The sequence below is a fragment of the Lygodium microphyllum genome, chromosome 17 (genome assembly GCF_053477565.2).
Source record: "Lygodium microphyllum isolate KBCC chromosome 17, Lygodium_microphyllum_v1.1.10, whole genome shotgun sequence".
Taxonomy (NCBI): Eukaryota; Viridiplantae; Streptophyta; class Polypodiopsida; order Schizaeales; family Lygodiaceae; genus Lygodium; species Lygodium microphyllum.
Window position 1 is genome coordinate 92,853,480 of NC_141151.1, and position 20,849 is coordinate 92,874,328.

Here is a 20,849-nt window from a genome sequence, read left to right on the forward strand (position 1 = left end):
ATGTGAGATGGGTTTGGAGACCCAAAATCTCCAAAAGTATGGCAGGAGTGCAAGGCCAAGGATCCCATCTGGATATATTTTGTCGAACCCCCAAGAGGATAAGACTGGATATACATCTGACAATATACACTACCTTGGGATACACCCATGTGATGTGCCTAGGCTTGAAGCTCTACCTAGTTTGGGTCGCAGCACTTATTTATGTGAAAACCCAAATAGGGGAGGTTTGAATGAGTACAAAGCTATGATTCTTTCTCCCAAAGGAGCCACTCAGCCGCTTGAACGACCAGTTTATTTGGATTACAATAAATGTGGAACATGCGAGCCCACTGAGGCCATTCATTTAGCTCATAGTGCCCAAGAAGGGATCAGCCTTATTGATGAGTTATTTATGGAAAGGCTTGGACTTGTAGCTCTCTTAAAAAAAAAATTTAAAAAAACCTAAGATTTTTTTTAAAAAAAACAAGATCAAGCTTTTAGCTAACTTTTATGAGTAGCATGGGGCTAGTTGACCTATGATGTGCTATCGTTAGCACCCTGGGTAGGCTGATAGGGTGAGATGTATATGCCAAGGACATCAGTATTATGTGGACTAAAATGACCTATCCAGTTTTAAGCTAGGAAGGCTAGCTGCTTTGGATATTACGTCCAGTTTGCATTAGGCCAAGAGGGCCAGTGTTGCGAGGTTTTGAAGTGCTTTATTTCATTAGGCCAAGAGGGCCGATCAGTTTTTGTAGTGAAGTATTTTATTTCATTAGGCCAAGAGGGCTGATCAGTTTTTGTAGTGAAGTATTTTATTTCATTAGGCCAAGAGGGCCGATCGGTTTTTGTAGTGAAGTGTTTTATTTCATTAGGCCAAGAGGGCCAGTTGTCTGTTTAGTGCAGGTGCAGTTAATGGTTTCTTGTTTTAGTTCTGTGCTAGATAGGTTTGAAGACGAGCTTGGAAGGAGCCTTTGTTGCACAGAAGCTTCTCGTGGCCCTATCCAGGTGATATCTCTCCTTTATGAGTAATGTGTTTTAATGCTATACGTGTCTGTGTACTTGTAAGGGATTTTCTTTTCTTGATTGGGGACCAGCGTCCAAGGCATGAAGTCCCCGGTTTAGGTTATGTATGTACGAGGGAGGTCTGAGTAGTCGTTGCCTCCTGTAAAGACATTGTCAGGCATTGAAAGACCTATCTTAGAAGATGATCCTAGTGACCCTGTTCTACAAGCCTACTAGGCAGCCATTCTAGGAGTTCTTGTTAGTTGTGAGGTAGTTAAAGAAGCCTGCCAGAAGAAAAATAATGATGATAAGGGAAGAGAAACCCTGAATATCTTAAAGGCAATAAATATATACAAAGGTGTGTAAAAAGGGGTTTAACCCCTATCAAAATAGAAGAGAAAAGAAAGGAAAATTTATAAGCAGTTGATCATCACCTAGCGAAGGCCTGGTAGGTTTCTGGGGACGAGTCAGACCCAAGGCTGATGCCTTGTCTTCCTAGGGGTGGCATCTTGCTGGAAAAGAAGAAAGTCAGGAAGGTTGGAGCGAAAATAAAAGTGAGCGTCAGAAAAGGATTAAGTGTCGCCTTGCGAGGGCTTGGTAGGTTCTTGGGTACCGAGACAGGACCTGAGGCCGATGCTCTGTTCTCCTTGGGTCACTACACTCAGCTCCCTCCTTTTTACATGCCCGGGTATGGAAAATAAAAACCCCAAAGAAGAAGCAATGTGCTTAAAGAAAATACTTCTTGATCAAGCTATAGGAGTCCTCGCCTAGTCGGAGCTCCTGGTTGTGTTGTCCTTAGTTAGGTAAATAGTTCAGACCACCACTTAGGGCAACCTCTTTGATAGTTCTTTTTAGTTTGGCCGTGTTAGAGCAGTTGGTTAGTGACTAGCTTGGGGCCTTCTATCAGATTATGCTAGGCCTACTCCTTGTGGATGTCATGCCTTGGTTTTATCAGGGGGTAGGGTGAGCATTGTGCTGTGTTTTAGTGTATCTATATTGTATCAGCTTGATGCTTCCTTTGGTTGTTTTGTGCAGATCTACTGTGGGCTTCGATGGGCTGAGTCGCCCTATCCCGTGGTCGCCAATGAGAGCGGACGTTTGATGCCGAGAAGTGCTTAAAAATAGCCAAAAATTATGAATATCAAGGGAAAAATATTCAACGTCGAAGGCGGCGGCTCCAGCTAGGACGATTTTAAGCACCAAGTGAAATACGACTCTTAAAAGGCGCCCGAGCGACACTTGTTGATTTTTGATAATTTTTCAGACTGTCGTGCGGGTTGTTAGGAGTTGCCATCCAATGCGGGATGTCAAGCCGGACGCCCAAGAGTTTTCAGAGCTTGATTTGGAGCCCAGACGGGGAAATGGCCACAAAATGGTCAATATATAAAAAGGTGGACACTTGGGAGGCCAAAATTGGGCATGCCTTTTGAGTTTGGACCCCCTCCCCTTCAAAATTTTAAGCATACAAGATCAAAAAACATGGAGAGAGAAGATGAAGAAGGAGGAGATAGAGGCGCCATCTTCACGCCAAATTTTGCGCCCTCTCTCCTCTCTCTCATGATTGGGGGGGTGCATACAACCCATGGAACAGATCTTGGGCCTTGATTCCCCCCTGTGGGCCGAGCATATCGCCGTCCTTCGCTCGCGCAATGATGGCCTGAATGAAGATCTCTGATTTTAGTCTTTCTCTCTCCTCCCTCTCTCTCCCTTAAGGGGATGTTCTTGTGTGGAAGAAGACAATGAAGAATGATGGAGGAAAGCTTGTCCGGATGAGACTGGATTGCTTCCGAATGGATGAAGACATTGGCCTACGTCCAGGGTGGTGTCGCTTGGGGCCTCGTTTCTTTGCATACCTTTTAAGGATAGGTACGTAGCGTTCCAGTGGAGGAGCTTATGCTACATGCTCCCTTCGACTGCGAATAGCGTCCTTGCAAGCCAGCTGCACTGGGTGCTCCATGTCGGCTACCATAGGGGGACCTGCAAAATGCAAACCAAGGATTAGGCCTTGAGGCAGGATAAAACTATTCGCATGGAAGGGATTATACAGTGGGTTATCAAACACATATGATGAGGAGGGGAGAGGTGAGGCATGTAGCATTTGTTGTAGAGGGACAGCCCCCTGTTGATGTTTGTTTTGCTTCCAGCCATTAGCAGATCTTGGCTTATGCTAAGTTACCTAGACTAGCTGTCATGGAGTGGGACAATGCTTATCCTCGGAAGGATAGACCAAAAAGGGGAAAGGTGCATAGAAAGGGATGGTGCCCTGTCTACACCATCAGAGATGTTGGTCAGGGCTTCCTATCGCAATAATGAGGGTTGCATGTCCTCTAAGACGGGAATGGTCACATGACTTCTAAATGTGCGGTGAGAGGAGGACTTGAGGAGCTTAGCTTGTTAAACCCAACTCTTCTCCCTACGCTTGACTATCATTGCTTGTGTGTATTGATATTGTCTATATAGGGTCACAAAATTCATTGTTTATTTATATACATATTCACGAATCCATGTCACTTCACGAGGATAAAAGCCAATTGTAGAACTCCGGATTGTACTAGAGTGTAGCACACGCATCTAGTACTCGTGGGGCAGCTTACTCAATAACGATAGATATCTTGCAACATCGAGTAGCATGGAACCCTGTCCAAGTCTACTGGCAATGTGTAACTCCTCCTCAGTGAGAACCTTATCAAACAAAGAGTTCTCTTGGCTAGTTTTAGCTAAGTCCATACCCCGAATGGCAGTTAGTACTCGAAAGGAAGTTGGTGCCATATAGGTTAGGTCTCTTTGAGACCGCCATTTGGCCAATCACTCCTCTAAGATTGTCATAATTTGGGCTCCTAGTTCGGCCATTCCAACACGGTTTTTCAAACCAACATGTTTCAAAGTGACTTCAACTTTCTGATTATTGCTTTAGTTGCTCTTTCTCGAAGAGATTTGGTTGGAAGAGCACGTCATTGAATATCACAGGTAAGCATAGTTCGCCGGCTTCCTCGTCAGAGATGAGTCTCATGCGTTCATGCAGGAGCCTATCATAGTGCTCATCAAGATGTTCTTACTCTTCCCACGATAGGGGAAATGGCAAGTATTCCCTGAGCTACTTCTTAAGGAATGCACCCATGTCTGCAAGGACATAGACACGTGCGAATACTTTGAGTTTAGCATCCAACTCAGTTAAGCATTCTACGACACTTCTATGTTCAACGAGGGCTTGCTCAATTGCTATCTCATGCAAGGTTCTATGAGTTTGCCTAGGCTTTATAGCATAGCTGGGGGCTCAGGCCTAGATGAGCAAGATTGGTCAACGCTAGGATTGCTTATGCTCTCGGGGTTTTCATGTTTCTCCTGAGGCTTTGTTGTCGCATCATGGTTCTCCTTGGATGTGATTGGTATAAATTTGTCACCCTATTTTGATAGCGTTGTATCCACTCTTGATTGGTCAATGTGAGTCCTGTTGTCAGTGGATTGAGTGTTGAAAGCAACCGTTGATGGTAACGACTGCTTTGATTTTTCAGAGCACACGGATGTGTCTGAGGTTTCACCGCTATTAGGAGAGACATCAACGGGTTCATTGGTGGATGGACTCGATGCTTGATTCCTCAGCTCTCCAATGCTCTTGGTCTCAATGTTCTTGGTGTCCACAACCACTTGTAACTACTGTTGTTTTCGTTGTTTTCTCCTCTTTTTCTTGGTCAGTGAAGGTGCATAACTTAAGACTTAGGACCTTGAACTAGGACAGCCGTCGATGTTCTTGGTTGGGCCTCAGCTTTCCCCTTCTCGAGTGTGTCCTCATGGGATGTAGCCGCACCCTGCTGGACAACCTTGCTAGGTTGATTGGTCAGATGGGCCATCTCCTTGGCCACATCTTTGAGAGGTTTCTCCTCAAGCCTAGGCTTCAGGTGCTTTGGAAGTGCTGGAGTTGTCAAGGATGTTGGTTGCGACACCTCCCTCCCAGGTGAATTTCTAAGGACACGTTCCATACGGGTCGTTGTCATGGCTAAGGGCTGTGACTGTTGTGATCCCTGATTGGAAGTGGTAGCGGCTAGTCTAGTGAGTTGGCTAATCTTGGTGGATTGTGATGTCAAGTCCCTAGGGCGATCGGAAGCGATCATGTCTTTTGTTGCCCTTTGAGCATTCACCTGTTGTGTAGATCGAATGAGTTGATCTAGTCACATTAGGTTGCACAAGCATATCCTCGGGCCAAGAGCTACGGATGGTGTCATGTTCCACCTCTTGGACATTTGGAAGCTTAGATGGAGATAGAGATTGGGATTGAGCAGCCGCCCTTGACGACTGCTGTTGTGCTTCCTATGTCCGTTCGGGAAAAGAGGGTGTAGGATATTTGGGACTCTTAGGTGGACTTGGCACTAGCTGAACGATTTGCTCGAGGCTGTTAGATGATTGTGCCATCTGCTTTGTTCAACAATCAGCCTTCTTACGAGCAACGTTGTGCCTCTGGTGCTCATTATCCTCTTGGGAAGTCAAAAGCTCCTTGAGCACTAGTGGTCTTTGTGTATCCTCAACGATTACATCTGATATCTTCTTGTCAAGCACGCTAGGCTGAGGATCTACCCTCCGATTAGTCCTGTTTGGTTTCTTGATTTCGACCGTGAGGGGCTTGGTCACTCCAATGCTTTTGACTCGAGACTTGATTTTTCGTTTTAGCTCTCCTCCTACGCTTCTTTGCTCTTGATACGATCTGGCCTTCAATCAACAAAGAAGGTTTAGCAGGGGGTTTTGGCACCCAAATCCATCGGTTACCTGAGTAATACCCTTGAGCACGTAGCAACGCTTTGGATATCCATCGTGGCATTGTGCTGACCCTCCATGGATGCCTTCGTCTATAAGGCTTGGGCTTCTTTTGGGGTCTTCTATGATATTTGTAAGTCCAAAGCCCGTCCTTGGCATTGTCTCTTGACCTTCTTGTTTCAGGCATGGCCTCACTCACTGGTTCTCGTTGTTCAACCTGTGCTTGTCTCAACTCTTCCAACAAGTCATTGCTCTCATTAGTAGGCTTGACTGCTATGTCAGCACCTTCCTTGCCTTTCCCTCGAGGTTCGATGAGGTCACCCTTGCTAAAGGTTATGATTATCCTCACACTTGGTAGTGTCAGGTATATCCTCTGTGCTACATAGTCGGCCTCACACTTGGTCGCCCTTTTGAAGGGTCTTCCTAGGAGGGTTTCCTTCCCATAATTAGCACTATTTGGAGGAACATGAAATAGGATAGGCAAGCTTTCAGTTTCAATTTTCGCAAGGATTTTGCAATTCCCTATGAGTGCTTATGGGTGTCGCCCGTAAGGGCTAAGAGTTGCATTAGTCGGTGTGAGCTCTGGTTGGCCTAGTAGGGTCCATGATTGATAGGTCAAGATATTAAAATCTGCTCCTTCATCAATCAGAGCATCGATAGTATGCTCTCTTTTCGCAGAAAGTTTGACCCTAAGATAAGCAGGTGGTATTATGTCTTTGTCTTCCGGGTCTTGGCTTGTAAATTTAAGCCTTCTGAAAAATGGCCTTGAGTCCCCAACTGCACGACTAGATGTGGATTCTCCACTGATGTCTTGGATCGCCTGTGCAGTGCTATTCAAGATGCATCTATCGTTAGGACAATCATATCTAGTCATCCTCATTGTTATAGCTTGATGTTGTTGCTTTTCACTTTGACCAGATGTAGTCCGAATGCAACACGTACGTGTTTTTGCAGCGTGGCCTTTTTGTCCTTGTTGGCTAGATTGGCCCATTGAGGTTCTAGGGTCTTTGTTTGTCTCTGTTTGGGTATGGGCTTTTGGTTGCTCTTTTGGAAGTGAGAATCCATGCTCATGTAGAGCCATTACTACACTAGGGTCCAATTTGGAGGACCTGTCACGGCGTGTGTTTTCTCTCCAACCTACTTGGGGGAAGTGCGGAGGGGGCAGAGTGGGGGTCCGGGGGGGGGGGGGGAGGGAGGGGCCTGCCCGCAGGGCTGTTATAGTAAACACCATGCGCGATTTGAAGGATCGTTTATAGCCAAATTTTGAACTACTTGCTCTAAGTTTCAGCCTTGTGATCGATCTATGATATGGTTTCGGCTCTATATAGTCTCTCAAGCAGTTTCAGGGTCTACAGGTTAAAATTTGAAAAAATCCAAATTCGGCCTAACAGGTCCGAATTGCAGGGGCTGAATGCCCGATTCGGCCCGTCCGAGGGCCAAGGGCCGAATGTAACTAGTTCGAATGTCAAATTTGGCCAGTCCGAGTGTGGTTGTCCAAGGGCCAAGTGTTCGAGTGGGCCGAGGGCCAAATGGTGAATTTGGCCAAGCTGAATGTCAACTTGCTCGAGTGGGGTTGGGTTGAGTCGGCATGGTCGAGAGCCGAATTTCAAAGTTGGTCCGAATGGTCGATTCGGATGGGCCGAGTGGTGGGTATCTGAGTTGAGTGGGCCAAGGGCCGAATTTCAACGCGTCCGAGTCAAGTGGTCCGAGTGGTAGTGGGCCGAGGGCCGATTCAGGGACTCGGCCCAAAATCATCGTCACTCGAACTGGCTAAACGTGGCGTGGCTTTGATCGGCGCAATGATAAATCACTCGAATCACACGATTCAGCTCACGGCCTATCATACACACCTCCAGATCAAAGCTATGGATGGAGGGGAAGAGTTGTATGTACCTGGAATAGCCATTAAACTCCAAAATGCAAATCGGCCATTGAATCACCCTCATGCCTTATTATGACAGCAGAAACCCTAATGCTTCTTTTTCTTTGTTTTTTTTCTGCCCTAATGCACCCAAATCACAAAGCAAATAACTACACTACTCCAACATGATTTTCCAAATCCAAAAAACCAAAACCCTACTTGCTCAGGAGATCGAATACCTCTTCAAACTCCCTCGCTTCCTATCTATCTACCTCAAGCACCGGTTGGGGGAAAATCCTTACTTCGATGCTCGATTCAAAGCACAGAAGCGCTCAAGGCTTGAATCTGTTTGTCCCGGCAACGGAACCAAAATGTGGGAGCTTTCGCTCAACCGCAAAGTCCCACGGACCGCTTATTGTTTCAAGTGTTCCAAGCCGAGCACTAATTGCTACCTCTCACATAGTCGACACGCCATTCATATCTACGAGTGTAGTGAGCTTACCTCCATGCCGATTGACTTACCTCCTCTCCCACGCACTCTAGTAGCTCCACGATCCAAGTGCAAGCTTCAAGCAAGCTCCATCCTCAAGCTCCACGCTCCAAGCTCCATCGCTGCGAGCAAGAGAAGAGAAGAGAAGAGAAGAGAAGAGAAGATGGAGAGCTTCTCCTCCCTGGTCCCTCACCCTCACACACTCACTCCCTCACACTCTCACACTCCCTCTCTCAAGTACAAGCTCAAGCAAGCAAGAACAAGAAGAAGAAGAAGAGGAGGAGAGCCACTTTTGGCCACACACAAGAATGAGCTTCTCATTCACTTTTTAACTTTATATACAAAACCCTAAATCCCTTTTGGGTGGTCATCCCCTTATTCCCTTTTTTACATGGCCGGCCATGGCCTAGGCCCTTTTTCCCATTGTCCTTCTATCTTCCTAGCTTCCTTTCCACCGCCTGTCTACATTTACAAGTTGCACGGGTGAGAGCCCAATGCTCCTTAAATTAAATCATGATGCGCTTGTGCTCTTTTACAAAAGTATTGACTTGTCCTTTTCCTTGTGCGCCTTTTTCCCTTATTTAGGACTTTTCTATGCTTCTTGAGTTTCTAGATTTTTCTTGCCACACCTTCGTCTTCCGTTTCACTTTGCCTTGGCATTTTTCTTCTGCTTTAGCTTTTCTAGATTTTTCACCTTGTTTGTTTGACGGTTAATAGATGTCCGATCAAAACATGGAAGATTTTATGGGTGAAGGTGATTTCCTAGAGCCAACTAGGAGCAAAAATTGGACCTAATCAGGATACAACTTCAAGAAGAGCGAAGAGCACGTCAAAATTTGCAAGCACAACTAGCTACACTTCAATGATCCACTGTCGATCAAGACGGAGCGCAATCTGAAGATGTTCTTTGACGTACGATTGATGCAACACTTGACGCACAGTCTCTCAGGAAAGAAGCCAAGATAAGTAAAAGAAATTTCAATTTTTGTACTTTTAATGGGCAATGTGATGGCAAAATTGTTATCGCTTTCATCAGTTAGTTTGATGACTATTTTCATAAAGAGCAATATGTTGAAAAAGATAAACTTAAATGTGTCACTAACCATCTAGCAGACAACGTTATGGTGGACTATTATCCGCAAGAGTTTTGATTGTCCCTCTACTTGGGAGGCCTTTCAAAAGAAATTTTTGCAAAATTTCCTTCCACCTCAATTCCATAAAAAAGCAATCAAACAATGGGATCTTCTGCAACAAAGAGATCATGAATCCATCCCATAATACACTGAGCGTTTCTGGAGTGTCTTACTACAACTTCGAATTCTTGAAGTTGTTCTTGAGGCAATCCACAAGCAAAAGTATATGTCCGATTTGCTTGGTCAGTTCTATGCGAAAGTGAACATGTTCAAGCCAAAGACTTTGGAGGATGCGATTTCTTAAGAGCATGATGCTGAAGATAAAATTTGTGGACGAGAAAAGCGATCGCAATAATTTTTACTAATAGTAACTTTGATACAAGGCAATTCAGTTCTAACTTTCGAAGATTCAATTAAAATATATTTGTTCCTTCTTCTTTTCGTAAACGCTGGACTCGACCTCCTGCTTTACCATCAAACATAAATTCAAACCCTAAGCCTTTTCTCCAGCCAAATCCCAACATACCCAAATTTCAAGCCCTTACCAATAATGTTTCCAAAGCAAAGCCTATAGTTTGCTACAAATGTCATCAACCCGGACACTGAGCAGTGAACTGTCAATCCAAGAAGCAAGCTGTTCAAATCAATTACTTGAGAGCGATTGAAGATGAAAGACCATGAAGATATACTAGACTTCACTGAAGATGATGATGATATCAGTGATGCTTCAGATACTTTACCAGGTATGCCAAATCCTCATTCATTATTAACGATGAACTATTTTGTGCATGGTCAAGAAAAGATTGTTTGGCATGATGATGGAAGCATACATGATCTTATTTCTACAAAGTTGGTAAAAGAATTGAATTTACCTACTGTTTCAACTCATTATCGCATAAAGGCTGCATTCTTAGGCACTATATACAATGGTATACAATAAGTTCATGATTTAGAAATTAAAATTTGCAATTATGTTGAGTGCAGATATTTCTTGGTTGTGCCTTTGCAAACTAGTGATATTATTTTAGGAATGCCTTGGCGTCACAAATATACCACTGGTGCACAAATCAGATGTTGTATGAACCCGTAGTGAATGCCGGAAGGTCCCCAAGAACAAAGAACTCTACAAAAGCTTCATAAAGGCAAAAAGAGATTTTGCACGACAAGAGACAAAAAGACCAATTGGGTGTAATCTTCCCCCATGCCTTGTGTGAGCGCTTCACAAGGCATGTATTTATAGATTTATTAATCTCCAAGCTAAAAAATAGCCTAATTTACAGTTAGCATGCTTTTGGATTTTGTGTTTACTTTTACCCAAATGAAGAGTAAAGCATTTGTGTTTCCAAAAAGTCGGGTTGTGCCCAAATACAATGTCTAATAATGAAATATTTAAACCGAGCGCCTATGCGCATACAAAATAATAAATGTTTGTTAAGTGCTTTAGTAAATAAGTGCACCTAAATAAATATCGATGTCACACATTTAGTGATAAGACTCATACCCATCAAAAATAATAATTCTTCTAGGTAATCTGAATACACACCATCGCTCGGTGCTTCCCAATGCCACCGCTGCTTGCTCTACACATCAACTGAAGCATTCACAATTGTTAGAAAATAATAAGATAAAACCCACAAAAATGAATACCTAGCAGTCTTCAACTATAAAATAATTAAATAGGTTGGAATTATGTCTTAACCTTAATTTAATTCAAGTGCACTCTAAACTCATAATTGTCCATTAATATAATATGTATTTAGTAGAATCACCCACTGTGGAATCACCCACGTGCACATTAAATTAATATGATGTCCGAAAAGGACAGGCATCCCCATCAACTTATCGCACAAGGAATCTACCTTGCATACGAGCCCCAGTAAATAAATATAGTTTTATGGAATCCACCATGGAATATACCTCTTGGCGGGGTATGATGCAAGGAGGTATATTCCACGGTGGATTTCGTAAAACTAGAGGCATATTCCACAGTGGATTCCATGAGGTTTTTCGGTGGATTCCATAAAACTATATGTATTTGCCCGAGCTCATACACAAGGTGGATTCCTTGTGCGAGAAGTTGATAGGGACGCTTGTCCTTTTTGGGCGTTAGATTAATTTAATGTGCATGTGGGTGATTCCACAATGGGTGATTCTATAAAATACATATTTAAATTAATGGACGTTTATGAGTTTAGAGTGCACTCGTATTAAATTAAGGTCAGGACAGAGTTTCAATCTATTTAATTATTTTGTAGCTGAATACTACTATGTATTCACTTTTGTGGGTTTTATCTTATTATTTTCTTACAATTGTGAATGCTTCAGTTGATGTGTAGAGTAGGCAGTGGTGGCATTGGGAAGCATTGAGTGATGGCGTGTATTCAGATTACCTAGAAGAATTATTATTTTTTATGGGCACACATTTTATCACTAAAGGCGTGGCATCAATATTTATTTAGGCGCGCTTATTTACTAAAGTACTTGACAAACATTTATTAATTTGTATGCGCATAGGCAGTCGATTTAAATATTTCATTATTGGACATTATATTTGGGCATAGCCCAACTTTTTGGACACCCAAACGCTTTATTCTTTATTTGGGTAAAAGTAAACACCAAAAGCCAAAAGCATGATAATTGTAATTTATGCTATTTTTGAGCTTGGAGATTAATAAATTCATAAATATATGCCTTGTGAAGCACTCACACAAGGTATGGGGGCGATTGCACCCAATTGGTATTCTTGTCCCTTGTCGTGCAAAATCTCTTTTTGCCTTTATGAAGCTCTTGTAGAGTTCTTTGTTCTTGGGGACATTCCGACGTTCACTATCCACGCATACAACATCCGATTTGCACACCACCTGTCCTTCAAACAACCCTTGATTTAAGTTTCACTGTTTTCCTAGATTGAGATGAACTTTTACTGGGACTTTTGGCTCCTCCGCACCTTGTGGTTTAGTGTACGAGCATTTGGTTGAGCAAGGTCGATTAATGGCTTCGACACTTGGTGAAGAGTTCGAGGAGATTTCAATCACATCAATATTCATGTTTCAACATAAGGCAGTAGCACTAATGTCACTAAATGCCTTTTTAATGCTTAGAAGCACTCATCTCAAGATTGAGATGTTCAGGTATTTACCTTGTCAAGCTTGGTGAGATACTTGACTCATTACCGATGTTGAAAGCACGCTTCTCAGTGAACTTATGATGTCCCCCGAGTGTTGGAGCTACTCACAGATCAGGAACACACTTCAGAGCATATGCTTCAATGATTAGAATCACTGTTTATGATTCTTGATTGAAGAAAGTGAAAAAATAGGAAGCTTGAAGCTTCTTGGCTATGGTTGCCAGAAACCCACAGTTAGGGTTTTGCTTATAGCAGTCAGTAGAGAAGGAATTAGTTCAAACCCTCTTAGAGGGAGATGGCTCACTAGGGGGGCTAACAAAGCCCCATGATAGATACCAACATTGTACCTCCTACTGGTCGTGATTCACCTCAAGGCATGTCACTGTCAGAAACTATGCCGAATCTGCGTGTACTACAATGCTACCCTCCACGTCGCATAATCTCCGGCTTTAATGTGCCATGTTGAGCCATCCTGAGCTGTGGAGAAGATCTCTAGAAGGAATCAAGAGCTGAAATGCTCTCCTTTGCTCTCCTTAGGTCCTCCAATAGAGATGGTTCATGCTGGCTATGGTGGAAAGGAAGGTAAATGAGAGGGCAAGAGTTCTTTTTATGCACCTAGGTGTGTAAAGAGGCTGAGGGAAGCTGAAGGATCAGAGATCGCTTTGAAACCATGTGGAAAATCAAAGTGGAAGCATGAGAGTGTGCATAAGAGGGAGAGAGAGAGATCAAGTACAAGAAGAAGATCTTGCTTAGTAAGTTGTTTAAAGGTACAACTGGTACACTCTCCTCTACAATGAGAGTGCCCTCTAGGTAGTTTATATAGCCTCTGGAGAAGTTAGGGTTAGGGTTTCCCCTTGCTTCCCTGTCCTCCAGTTCATTTACACCTAGCTGCCCTTATCCCCTCCAGTATAAGGAGAGTTCACATGCTTACTTCTCAACATGTCTTTCACCTCTTGATTACAAATGTTTTGATTCTTGTGACCATTGTCCTTATGGTAGGCAATCATGCAGTTCTTATAAGAAGTTTGACATTTTGCGCATGAGTGAGCCTTTAGCACTTGTGCATTCTAATGTGTGTGGTTTTATGCCATGTCAATCATTGGGTGGTGTGAAGCACTTTATTACATTCATTGATGATTATTCACATAAGATATAGGCATATCCTATTAAGCAAAAATCAAAAGTTTTATTTACCTTTTAACATTGGCTTATTCTAGTTAAAAACCAGTCTGGGTATAGGCTGCAATGCCTAAGGTTTGAAAATGGGAGTGAGTATATTTCTAAGGCTTTTGAGCAATTTTGTGATGCAAGGAGTATTAAACACTAGTTGATTTCCCCCTATACCCCACCCCAAAATGATATTGTCGAGCGCATGAGCAAGACCATTCAAGAGAAAGTCCATAGTATGGTTAGTCAAGTAGGCTTACCATAGCATTTTTGGGCCGAGATAGTTACTACTACCTTACATTTGATAACTAGATTAAGAAGGCCCTATGGTTAGGTTATCTGGTGACAAACCTTGGTATTACAATTCCTCCTATACTGCATTCAGATTCTATGAGTGCTATTGAGTTGGGCAAGAATCCATAGCCAAGAATCGAGTCTTCCATGCAAAGATTAAGCATATTGAGATGCACTATCACTTCATCACGGAGGTGGTAAAGGGCAAGTCTATTAAGCTCATCAAGATCTCGATCGACAAGAATTCTACTCAATAAATGTCTCTTAGTGGAATCTTTTGCCTTCCTTAGGAAGATGACAAGCGTAGGATGAGATGACATCTATTCCTCATCCTATTGTACTTTATATACATTTGTACTTTGTCACTTTTTTTCTTGTTCTCTCCTCAATCACTAGAGGCACATTCGCCTTTAAGTGGGAGGTTGTTGGTGGTAAAGGCATTTGTGCCTATGCTACCTTTGTATTTACTTCATATACCATGACTGCATGCCTATACGCTATAGGTTATGGGCACCCATTGCTATCACTTTATTCTTTATTCTTTTAGTGACTATTGAATAAGGGAAGGCCTTTCACACATTGTGACTGTTGGAGTTTCCATATACGGTCTCTCTCTCTCTTGCTTTCTTACTCCATCCACCATAGCTCTTACTTTGCTCTTGCTTTTGCTTGTATGCTTCCACTTTACTTCACACACTGTGACCACACACTTGTACACTGTAGGTGCCAGGCACCCATCACTATCACTTTATTCTTTATTCTTTTAGATATTGCATAAGGGAAGGACGTTCACACATTGTGACTATTGGATTTCCCACATGTGCTCTCTCTCTCTCTCTCTCTCTCTCTCTCTCTCTCTCTCTCTCTCTCTCTCTCTCTCTCTCTCTCTCTCTCTCTCTCTCTCTCTCTCTCTCTCTCTCTCTCTCTCTCATCTTCCATAGCTCTTACTTTGCTCTTGCTTATGCTTATGTGCTTCCACTTGGGCTTTACCTTTCAAATACATGGATTGAAAATGTTTGAAACTTATTGAGCAGCCTATACATGGAATACCATATATCCAACCCTTTGCCAATACATTTTGCAAGAACTTGTTTGCCACTATTAGTGCCTTCAAATGAAATAAAAGAAGTATGGGAGGAAAAAATAGAAGTGTATCTATACCTAAAAATGGGCTCCGAGACTTGAGGGGTGTGCAAAGTTCCTCCTCAAGTCAGGTCATGTATCCCTTTTGGTTCATTAGTGGTGGCAAGGAGGGTCACCTCACTCCATTCTTGCCGCCTCACCTAGCATTGGCCTTTTTTCTCATCGGGAATAGACATGGAAGTAGCATATTATGCTAATCAAATAGTATGCAATACAAGTTTGATAGAAAGATCCTTTTGCTTCAAGAATATGCAAGAGTGATAGGAAATGGGCCAAGGGAGGGATTACTTCAATAGCGCACTGACTCATTGGCTAACTAACTTACCCTTTTTACAATTTCTTTTCACATTTACTCAAGGGAACCACACCAATCAAAGGGTTACTCGTTAGGATACAAATTTGACTCAAGGAGAAAGATTAACCCCACGGCACATGAAGTTCCAAGAGGGAGAGTTAATCCTTTTAAAAGTGTCAAAGTCCCATTGCTCCACTCTCAAGGATGGCAACAACACCAAGCTGATCTATAGGTTCTATGGCCCATATTGGATTATAAAGAGAGTTGATGACTTGTCTTATCAACTAGAACTCCCCTTCTCAATCAAGATTCACAATGTATTTCATGTCATCCCAATTAAAGGCATTCATTGCACCTCGATGGACTATGTGGAGGAGATATCCCTCGTACATGAAGAAGGCATCATCTAGTATACCCCTAAGGCAATCATTGGGAAACAAGATAAGCATTTGAGGCCTCAATCCACCATCCAAGAATACCTTATCAAATAGCAAGTCCTATTTGGAAGAATCCTACTGGAAACCAACCACCATTTTGGAGAAGTTTCCTTACTTAAAATAGACCCAATGAGCTAAAGACTAGCATGCCCCATTTTGACCCTAGATTGCATGTAGATAGCACTTTGTTTTAGAACAATTTTAACCCTACATTAATTACAGAAAAGAGCTTCATATATGGCCTAAAATACTCGCTGTAAGCTTCATTTTGACATGTGGCATGCCCCATTCAAAGTAGCCCATCAAAAGTTATGCTGGATCTATCCCAGTAGGCCTATGGTGGACATCATGCTATTCATAGACTTCAAGACCCCATTTGTGATGAATTGGTGGCCAAGTCTCCCATGTATTGATGACTATTTCTTTTATATATTCATATATGCCCATATGCCCCAATTCCACTTGGATATAAGCTCCCCCATCCAAATTTTCTTTCATTGTAATGAATGATCATCACGCCTTACTCTTGAGTCACTACAATAAGTCTCCTCTTTTGTTTTTTTTTTTTAAGGGAAAAAACCTTTGTGTTTGGGATGGAGTTTAAAGAGTGAGATCGCACAAGAACCATGGGAAAATACCTAATCACATTGACGGGGTATAAAAGGTATAAAGAGACCCTATTAGTGTTAAAGATTAGTCATCTCATGGAGTAGTATTTCTCAATATACAATTGGTGTAGTCAATCCTCTTGGAGTGGCTTGTGCATTTCTTGTTAGTTATTTTGTGCATTATTTCTAGCAATCACCAGTATTGACAAACATGCTTTGAGGGGAAGTCAATGCCACTCGGGCAAGCTAAACACATCACATTTATTGCAGCTATCCAAGGGGCCAATTCTAGTGACATTCAGCTAGAAATTGGCAAGTTGACCAAATCTAGTAGTAGTCAAATTTGGCAGGCAACTTACCATATTTCTCTAATTATTTAATGTTTATTTATTGGCCATTTCAACCTAACCTCTTCACTTGTTCATTTTCAGGTTTGTGGGGGAGAGACCATCTCTAGGAGATACATTGACAACCCTTGTACATCTACCCTCTTCATTTCAACATTCATTGACTACAAATTTGTTCTTATTTCTCTTTTCTCTCTCTCTTTTTCTCATGTTCGTTATCTTTTAGTCTTGTCCATACACTTCTGCATTTGTTGCACTCTAAATAGTATCAAAGTAGCGTACAAGGGTTAATTGATCATGGGTAGACCTGACCATGAGGATTTAGGTTATGCATGGAGAAGGAGCAAAGCTGCTATTTTTTGCAGATCCTTGATATTCATGGAGGAAACATTGTGTTTTCATTATTTTTCTATAGATTTTGAGTTTTCATCACCTTTGGCAGGTGAAACTCTTTTAGGACGAGTGGAGGAAGCCCTAGAAGGTATTCGCACATAGTTAGAGGGGGTTGCTCTTATTTTTGTGCAAGTCATTACATTTACAATATTGACACAAATTGATACAAAGTTTAGGCTATTATGGATTTTAAGGTCCTTGTTGGTAGCTCTTCCTTCAAATCAAAAGCTTGATTGTGAGAATTATCGCATTTGGTGTGTAATGATGCTTGCCATCTTGGAGTCTTATGATTTGGCAGAGTTCATGACCAAGGCTATAGACCATCCTACATCCCATGATCCCTCCAAGATTTTTGCAAATGAGAAAGTTGAGTTGATGAAGATACATGCACATTGGCACAAATTGAATGACTACATCTATTTTTTTCTCTTTTTCTCTTTCACTCTAGCCGTCATTGTTCACATCAAGCACTTGACCATGCCTCAAGAGATATGGGTAGAGTTCGATCAAATATACAATCAAATGAGCATGATAAAGTGGGTGTCTTTAGAGGTTCAGACGAGGACTTTGAGTCCTAACAAGTCTTCTTCTATGCTAGAGCATGTCAATAAGCGGCAATTGTAGATGCAAGTTCTAAATGCAAGGAGGGCAATTACCTCAGAGGGCATGGTGATAACTCTTCTTTCTCAGTTACCACCCCGATTTAGTGCATTCTACTCCACCTTGATTGCTTTAGAGTAGACACAGACCCTTAAGTGGAAGAAGTTGGTTCCTATGGTCTTGGACCAAGAGAAACAACTAAAAGGTCAAAACGCTCTTAAGTTGGAGGCTTTGATCAGACATCTTCCCAATAGAAGGGGAAGAGTAACAACAAAAACAAGAAGGACAAGGAGTCTGAACATGACAGGGCCAAGGAGTCTACTTATCATACATGTGGCAAGACAAGTCATAGGAAGTAAGATTGCCCTGACAAGGACAAGAAGGACACCAAGAAGAAGAAGACTACAAAGGACTCAAGAGTAGTGGCTACTCCTTCATCAACACCTTCCTCCATTTAGAGGTGGTAGAGGATGTTCCTTTGATGGCAACCATTGATGGAGCAATGATGGCCCCACAGTCTTGCAACTTGATTATGGATAGTGATGCTTCTTCCCACATGACTCCTTCTTTGAAAGGGCTTGACTATATGCATTGGATGCACAGGCAAATTCTCATAGGTGACAATTCTTTGATTTCCATCAAAGGCAAGGGTGATATGCAACTAATTTTGGATGGGCAAGATGGTGCCCACACATAAGAGGTTCTCTATTTGGAGATTCTAGGGTATCATCTCCTTTCAATGTACAAGATTTGTGCTCTTATTTTGACAGTTAATTTTGTTAAGTACTTCTTCTGAGTCCTTGATGTTGTTTCTTGATAGGTTCTTTGTATAGGACATGAGGAGAATGGAGTCTACAAGATGTGGACTTCTTTTGCCTTTTTTTCTCTTCTTCTTTCTTCATAGACTTAGGCTTTGGCATGCTTAGTTTGTTGGCCACCTCAACTATGAGTACCTTTGAAAGGTAGCTTGTGGTTCGCTATGTGGATTGCCAAAGATTGGGATGAGCCACCTGCCATGTGTCTCTTGCATTCATGGCAAGTAGCATAGGGACACTATTCCCAACAAGGGTTCATGATGGGCTAAGGAGCCCTTAGAGCTTGTTTTGATGGACTAATATGGATCCATAAGGATGGAGTCCCTTAACGAGAGTTTGTATTTTATGCTAATTTTTTATTATTTTAGCAGGATGACACAAGCATATTTCTTGGCCTTGAAGTTTGAAGCATTACCACATTTTAAGGATTGGTTGATCTTTGAAGAAGAGAATAGATTTGGCAGGAAACTCAAGTCCATGCATTCCTACAAGGGAGGAGATTTTCTGTCCCATGAGCTAACTTGCTTTTGTGTAGATTGTGGAATTCACCAAGAGTTTTCTAACACGAATAACCCTAAGAAGAATGGCATATTAGGGTGAAAGAATTATAGTGTGATCAAGATGGGACAAACTATTATGGAGCATCAGCAAACACCTCAATGTCTTTGGGCTAAAGCAATGGCCACCACTATCCACATTCTTAATCAATCCCCTACATAGAGGAAGCTGATTGGCGTCAAATGGTTCTTCAAGACCAGATATCATAGTGATTGTACTTTGGATAAGCACAAGGCATAGCTTGCACAATGGCCAGGGGTGGATTTTCATGTCACCTTTGTACCTATATCTTGAATGTCTATGATTAGGGCTATTCTTGCCTTAGCTAGCCATAAGAGATGGTCAATTTGTCAGCTTGATGTAAACTCTACCTTCCTAAATGATTATTTGAAGGAGGAGATTAATGTTGAGTAGCCTCCTAACTTTTTCTCATTAGATGGACAGGTGTACATATTGAAGAATGCCCTTTACAAACTCAAGCATGCTCCATGTGCCTAGAAAAAAAAAGATAAGCACATTTCTCGAAGGGAAGTTGGGGTATCAACATTGCTCTTCCAATCCCTAGTTGTATGTTCACACCTCAACTAGGGCATACATTGTTTTTGCTTTATGTGGATGATCTTATTTTGATAGGTGACCATCAAGGAGACTAAGGAGGCACTATGCATGGTATTCAAGATGTCGGATATGGGCCTTCTCCAATTCTTTTTAGACCATGAGATTTACCAGACTCCGAGGGGGATTTTCATCTCCCATCAGCAGTATGTGTAGGAGCTTTTGGCCACGTTTAAGATGAAGGGATGTAAGGCTATTTCTACTCCTATGGATCTGAATTGGAAGGCTATGGCCCATGGAAATTCTCGGATGGCAAGATTTGGCTTATTCACACTCAGGTTGATTTGTGCTTTTCTATAGGTTTGTTGGTGGGGTTCATGAGTGAACCCAAGATGGTAAATTGGCAAGCCACTATGAGGATTTTGCAGTTCCTAAAGGGGACCCTCGATCTTGCTATTCATTATCTAACAAGCATTGGAGATTTGTCTTTGGTTCCTTGCAGGCTAGACGAATTAAGATTAGGTTGGAGATGTTGACCACAATAGTGGTCAACATCTCCAATAGTGGTCAACAATAAGATATTGCTTTACTTTGGGTTCAAGGGTTATCACATGGAGTAGCAAGAAGCAACCCACTCTTACTCTTTCTTCCATAGGGGTGGAGTATAGAGTGGCATCTTTTACCACATGTGAGTCAGTGTGGCTCTTTGGTGGTTACTAAGAGAGCTTGGCTACCCTCAGATAGGTCTTATTACCCTTCATTACGACAATGAGAGTTGCATTGCTTTGGCATGGAACCCAAAGTTTCATGCTAGGTCAAAGCACATTGAGATTCGGCACCATTTCATTCAAGAGAAAATCTTGGATGAGACCATTGATGTGGTTTACTACAAGACAGAGGATAATCTAGCAGATTTGTTTATAAAGGCTCTTCCTCATGTTGTTCTCTGATAGCACTCCAAATCCCTAAGCCTTATGCCACATCCAAGATCTAAGAGGGGTTGTTAGAGATTAGTCATCCCTTGGACTAGCATTTCTTAGGATACAATTGGTACAGTCAATTATCTGAGAGGGACATTTGCATTTCCTATTAGATATTTTGGGCATTATTTGTAGCACTCACCAGTGTCTAGGTAGGCTTTGTGGGCATTCCAGTGCCACCCAAGTAGACTAAGTATGTTGCATTTATTCCAACTATCCAAGTAGCTAGCTTTAGTGGTATTTGACCATATTGAAGATGTTGTCCAAATTTACCTAGTCAATTTGCCATATTGCTCACATTATTTGATGCCTATTT